This window comes from Panthera uncia, assembly GCF_023721935.1.
Source record: "Panthera uncia isolate 11264 chromosome C1 unlocalized genomic scaffold, Puncia_PCG_1.0 HiC_scaffold_4, whole genome shotgun sequence".
In the NCBI taxonomy this organism is placed as follows: domain Eukaryota; kingdom Metazoa; phylum Chordata; class Mammalia; order Carnivora; family Felidae; genus Panthera; species Panthera uncia.
The window spans coordinates 80523788-80530342 of record NW_026057585.1 but is presented as its reverse complement, the minus strand read 5'-3'; the positions used below and the strand labels follow the sequence as shown (position 1 = coordinate 80530342).

Below are 6555 nucleotides of genomic sequence, written 5' to 3'. Positions count from 1 at the left end.
GCATGGAAAACAATTCCAATTTGCAACTATGTAGTTTTCTTTAAATTTTTTTTTTAACGTTTATTTATTTTTGAGACAGAGAGAGACAGAGCATGAACGGGGGAGGGTCAGAGAGAGGGAGACACAGAATCTGAAACAGGCTCCAGGCTCCGAGCTATCAGCACAGAGCCCGACGCGGGGCTCGAACTCACCGACCGCGAGATCATGACCTGAGCCTAAGTCGGCCGCCCAACGGACTGAGCCACCCAGGCGCCCCGCAACTATGTAGTTTTCACAGATTGCATTCTACCAGCAGAATTTTGGGGGTCAGAAGGTGTCTTTTCATTTTGTATTGCCTCTGATCCTTTCAGTCCAAGTGGGCAGCGTTCTTCCAAACACTTCTGAAAAACATGGGGCTCTCGCAAATCTTCTTGAGGTTCACTCCATTAGAGAAAAGGTATCCTCACAAAGCTCTTCAAGATAAACCCTTCTCTGCCTTGAGCTTCTGTTGAGGAACAATAAGCTTAAGTTTCTTAGAATTCTACTGTTTGAGGGGCTCAGGTCATGAGCTCACGGTTCGTGGGACTGAGCCCTGAGTTGGGCTCCTGCACTGAGAACACAGCCTGCTTGGGTTTCTCTCTCTCCCTCTCTCTCTCTCTGCCCCTACCCTGCTTGCTCTCTCTCTCTCTCTCTCTCTCTTTCAATAAATAAATAAATAAACTTAAAAAGGAATCCAACTCTTTAAATGAGGGTCCCTGAGTCGCACCCTTAAAACTTTTTTTTTTTTAATTTTTTTTAAATCTTTTTTTTTTTAATTTTTTTTAACGTTTATTTATTTTTGAGACAGAGAGAGACAGAGCATGAACGGGGGAGGGTCAGAGAGAGGGAGACACAGAATCCGAAACAGGATCCAGGCTCTGAGCTGTCAGCACAGAGCCCGACGCGGGGCTCGAACTCACGGACCACGAGATCATGACCTGAGCCGAAGTCAGCCGCTTAACCGACTGAGCCACCTAGGCGCCCCAACACCCTTAAATCTTTAAAGGGCTTTTTATCTAAATGAACAATACTCTGAGGTAATACCTTCAATCTTTCTTAGATCTTGGCAAAGGATTTTAATGCTACTCCCTTCACTTCACCTTTGGACTGTGTTTTCCTGGATTTAATATTTGCTCAGAAGCCATTTCTTACTTTTAGCACCATTTGCCACCTGGAGAGGCTAGGAATTTTCCAGAAAGTTCTGGAAACCAGAAAGTTCTGGCTTCCTTTTGTCAAATAGTCCTTCCTTTACCTTATCTCTTTCCTTTCATATTTTACTACAAGTAGCAAGAAGAGACCAGGCAGCCCCTTCAACATTCTGCTTGGGAATCTCCTTAGCTAGATTACCTGATTTATTAGGTACATTTTCCACTTTTCACCTTACTGCAGGCAATAGTGCTGCTAAATTTCTGCCAACACATCACAAGGACCCCTTTTCTTTCAGTGTCCAATCGGATTTGTATGGCTTTCCTTTAAGCCCTCACTGGCAGCTTCCTCAAAGGCCATCAGGACTCTAATATTTTTTGAAAGAGTCAAGTTTCATTAACACTCATCTTTCAAAGTCCTTCCATTTTCCCCCAATGCCCAGTTCCAAAGTCACATTTTTTTAGGTTTTTGTTATGGTAGCATTTTTAGGTACGACAATGTGTATAAGTTATCTATTGCTGCATAACAAATTGCCCCCACAACTTAATGGCTTAAAAGGACAAATATTAATTACTTCACCAGATTTCTGAGGGTCAGGAATCTGGAAGCAGGTTAGCTGGTTGGTCCGGCTCAGGGTCTCTTGCAAGGTTTCACTCAAGTTGTTAGCTGGGACTGCAGTCTGCTGAAGGCTTGTCTGGGGCTGGAGGATCCATTCCAAGGTGGCATACTCTCATGGCTGTTGGCAGAAAGCCTCAGTTCATCTCCAAGGACACCTGAGGATACTGGCTTCTCCCAGAACAACAGATCCAAGACAGAGAAAGAACAAGCAGGAAGCTGTTTTGCTTTTATCACCAAGACTCTGAAATCACACACTATCATTTCTACTTTATTCTATTCTATAGAAGTGAGTCACTAAGTCCAGCTCACACTCATGCAGAGGGGAATTAGGATTAACGTCTTGAAGGGAACAGTGCCAAAGAATATGTAAGCATTCAAAAATCACCATGACTAGGGGCGCCTGGGTGGCTCAGTTAGTTAAGCGTCTTACTTTGGCTCAGGTCATGATCTCATGGTCTGTGAGTTCAAGCCCTGTGTTGGGCTCTGTGCTGATAGCTCAGAGCCTGGAACCTACTTCTGATCTGTGTTCCCTCTCTCTCTGCCCTCCGTTGCTCATGCTCTGTTCTCTCTGTCTCAAAAATAAACATAAAAAAGAATTTTAAAACCACCATGACTATCCATGTTCTTGTCCTTGCCCTCTAGCTCCAATGGAGATAGTGGAGTTTTCACTTTTCCTATCTAGGCGCTGTTCCTCTGTTTGAGATTTTGATCTCTTTCTCCCTCAGTTACACAAATTCAGCCACTATTATTCTTCTTGTATATTTAATCTCTTTTGTTTTCACGCTTTCCATTAGCATTTAAACACATTTAAAGTCTTTTACCATATTGCCTTCTAGCTAATACCCTCTCTCTTTGCTAATAGTTTTATTTGTTTGTTTGTTTATTTATTTATTTATTTATTTACTTACTTACTTACTTAACTTATTTGAGAGAGAGAGAGGGAGAAGTGGGGCTCACCCGAAACGGGGCTCTTGCTCACCTGAAGCAGGGCTCGCGTTCATCCGATGAGGGCTCACGTTTACCCGATGCAGGGCTCAAACTCACGAACCATAAGATCATGCATGATCTGGGCAGAAGGCAGATGCTCAACTGACTGAGCCACCCAGGTGCCCCTATAATAGTTTTTTTATATATATAATGTTTATTTATTTATTTTGAGAGAGACCGAGTACAAGCTGGGAAGGACCAGAGAGAGAGGGAGACACAGAATCCGAAGCATGCTCCGGGCTGTCAGTGCACAGCCCAACACAGGGCTCAATCTCATGAACTGTGAACTCATGACCTGAGCCAAGATCAAGAGTTGGACACTTATGGGTGCCTGGGTGGCTCAGGCGATGAGCTCACAGTTCGTGAGTTCAAGCCCCACGTCGGGCTCTGTGCTGACAGCTCTGAGCCTGGAGCCTGCTTCAGATTCTGTGTCTCCCTTTCTCTGCCTCTCCCCTGCTCATGCTTTCTCTCTCTCTCAAATAAAATAAACATACAAAAAACTAAAAAAAAAAAAAAAGAGTTGGACACTTAACCGATTGAGCCACCCAGGAGCCCCTGCCTGCAGTAGTTTCAAAACATGTCCCCAAATTCTCTGAGATTCTTCCTGTTAAGAGATAGCAGCTATGTCCCTTTCCGCTTGAATCTTGGTAGGTTGTGACTACTTTTCCCAATGGAATATGGCAAGTGAGGCAATGTAACTTCTGTTGATAGGTATAAAAGATCACCCAGCTCCTTCCTAGTTCTCTTGGATACTCCATGTTGGTAGGCTCTCTTGAAAGAACACTTCCTCTCAGAACCCAGACGCCATGCTGCGAAAAGCCCAAGCCGCATGGAGAGGCCATGTGTAGGTGCTTCAGGTAGCAGTCCTAGCAGAGCCAGTTTTCAAGTGATCCCAATCTTGGTGCCAGGCCTGTGCGTGAAGAACCCTCCAGATGATTCCAGTTCCCAGCAGTTCGAGTCACGCCTAGCCATTTGTGTCTTCCCAGCTGAGACTCCAGACACCGTGAAACACAGACCGGTTATCCTTGCTGTCACTTGTCCAATTCTTGATCCGTGGAATCCGTCCGTAAGCATGATGATATAGCTTTCTTTTATTCCATTGAGTTTTGGGTTGGCTTGTTACACGGCACTGGAACATACCCTTTCTACCCAGCTCTCTCTAGAGTTGTCTGTTCTCATCATCTCTATTTTTTTTAATCCCCTACTTATTCCTCTTATCTGGATTTTACTCCTTTCTTAAGTGTCTGAAGTCAATGATCTCCAAGTTATTAAATCTAATAGACACTTTCTTAGACAGGTTTTTTTTTTTTTAAGCTCATTTATTTATTTTGAGAGAGACAGAGCACAAGGGGGGTAGGGGCAGAGAAAGAAGGAGACAGACTTCCAAGCAGGCTCCACACTGTCAGCGCAGAGTCTGACTTGGGGCCCAAACTCACAAACCGTGAGATCGCGACCTGAGCCGAGATCAAGAGTTGGACACCTATGCGACTGAGCCACCCAGGCGCCCCTCTCTTAGACTGTTAAGAGAAGTATTTAACACTATTGTTTAGTTCTTCATTTTTGAGTTGCTCTTTTCCTAGTTTCTATGACACCACCCTATCCCAGGGCTTTTCCTTCCTTTCTAGTTGCTTCTTGGTGTCATTTGCAATTTCATCTTCCTCTAACCAGCCATTGGGTGATGAAGCAGCTGCAGGTTGGTTCTAAGTCTTCTTCTTCTCTTCTCACTGTATATTCTCTCTCTATCCAGATCCATGGTTCTAATTCCCATCCATGTGACATCAGTGACAACACTTTATCCCTAACTATTGTATTTAGTAAGCTCTATGCCATATGTCCAGATGCCTTCTTAACATTTTGTACCAGTCAGGGTTCTTAGCTGCACACAGACTGGCCTTGGCTGATTTAAGCAGAAATGAATGGATTAAAAGTTCCCAGAGTTCCAGGCAGAGCAGAGCACAGGGGCTGGAGTCTACACTAAGCAGGCAGAAACAATAGCCAAATCATACCACAGGGCTGGCCTGGTGAGGATACCAACAACTGCTCTCAGCAAGCAGAGACATGGCAGCTGGCACCATTGATAGCACTAACCTTGGATAATGTGGATGCTGCCACTAACAGTCCTGCCACGACAGCACCTGGAGATACTACCTTGCTGTAGCTGTTACCACTGCACGAAAAGCTTCTTTGAGGTTCCTGCTTCTTGGTGTCATAGCTCCCTCTTCAAAGTCCCTGGTGCATGCATCTGATTATCAAAGTGTAGTCCATGGGCATTGTCCTAGATGCAGGGATTCTGGGAGAGCAAGACACTGGCACTTCCAGATTCTATTGCAGAAGGCAGAATCTACCTCTCACCAATTAATCATAACGTAAGGAATTCTCCAAATATATAAACAAGTTTCAGAAGTGAGGAGGGGGAAAGAAGGTGAGGGGAAAAAAATTCCCATTACTTCTTCCTTGGAACAAAGAGTTTATCACCCACCTGACGTGCTCTCTTGAGGAACAAGTTTGTATAATGCCTTTGCATGTTTTAATGAACGAAGGCTGAAATAAAACCTTTTGCTATAAAAATGCCCAGGTCTTTCTTGGCGAGTTCTCAATGGGGATGCTTGCAGAGTACTATGAGTACATCCAACCCTCCTAATAACTTATAGTGCTTTTTGAACATGTTTCCGTTTACCTGTTCAGAATGTGAGGATATGCAGCTAAATAGCAAAACACCTCTAGAGTAATAGGTTAGTGACGTTAAGAGTTGGTTGTGGATATTCTGTATCCCTCTCATAGAACATATGATCCTCAAAATGCATAGCTAATTGTTGTTGGAACCAAGGCAATAAACTTTGCCTGATATGACTATCATGTAGGAGAGGAAGCCATCGAAAAACTAAAGGTTTGACAACCCCCCCCCCCAGTTTTATTACATCATGGTGCTTTTCAGTATCTGACCCAGCATAAGGAACTAGAAACTAATCTACAGAATTCATGTTTCTGCAGAAATCATGTTTCTGCAGTTGCAGTGAAAATTCAGTGATTTAGATTTTTAGCAAATATTTAACCTGTTTGTACTTAGGGTCATAAATACGTCCTCGGAAAGTCTTGATGTCCAATGAATCTTTGTATTCGAAAACACAAAACCTGCTATTTTTACTACTTTTATATTTTCTCTGAACTTAAGCAAGAATTATTTTCTCATATCTCAGACTCTCTGGGTTTTCCTCTTCAAATAAAATGCTTGCGACCTGTAGAGGTTTAGAAAAGGTTATCCCCGACCAAGACAAGTGCCTCAATAAAAGGCAAAATTCCGTGGAAATCGCTTATATTTGACGTTGCTAAACTTAAGTACAATAATGTCACATGTACTTATACAGTAATTGTGGGCACGCCTAAATCCCTCCCTCTTTCCTAAACCAAATTCTCCAGATCCTAGAAATCCAGCCCTTCTGCCCTCCGGAGGCGCCTTTCTCAACGTAAAGTACAATTTTAAAATTTAAGCTCCTGCCTGAATAATGGTTCTGTAGTCAACTGCCAGGGAACCTGGGCACCCCAGAGCCTCTGGAGGGTGCAGCGGGGTGTAGGCTAGGGCAGGGGGAGTGGGCGAAGCTGCTGGTTGGTGCCTGAAATCTGTGCGTTGCCCCTTTAATTGTGTCCCCAGCCCTCGGGCGTTTCTGTCCAACGCCCACGTCAGCAAATACCTTTTGTTTCTCTCACGTTGGGGCTACTTGTTTTAGGGCGCAAAGGAGCGGCTTCGAAAGTGGGTATTTCCCCTGCCGAAGACCAGGAATCCTCCCC

At 44.1% G+C, this 6555-nt stretch overlaps 1 long non-coding RNA gene across 1 annotated transcript; it reads right to left on the bottom strand.

Annotated features, from left to right (window-relative positions):
* Positions 1-262: 262 nt before the first annotated feature.
* LOC125912817 (uncharacterized) lies at positions 263-6545 on the bottom strand. The gene is made up of 4 exons (XR_007454841.1): positions 6459-6545; positions 2762-2848; positions 1744-1950; positions 263-484 (listed from the first exon to the last, which is right to left on the bottom strand). It is a non-coding gene; the product is annotated as an uncharacterized LOC125912817 (long non-coding RNA).
* Between the last annotated feature and the right edge of the window lie 10 nt (positions 6546-6555).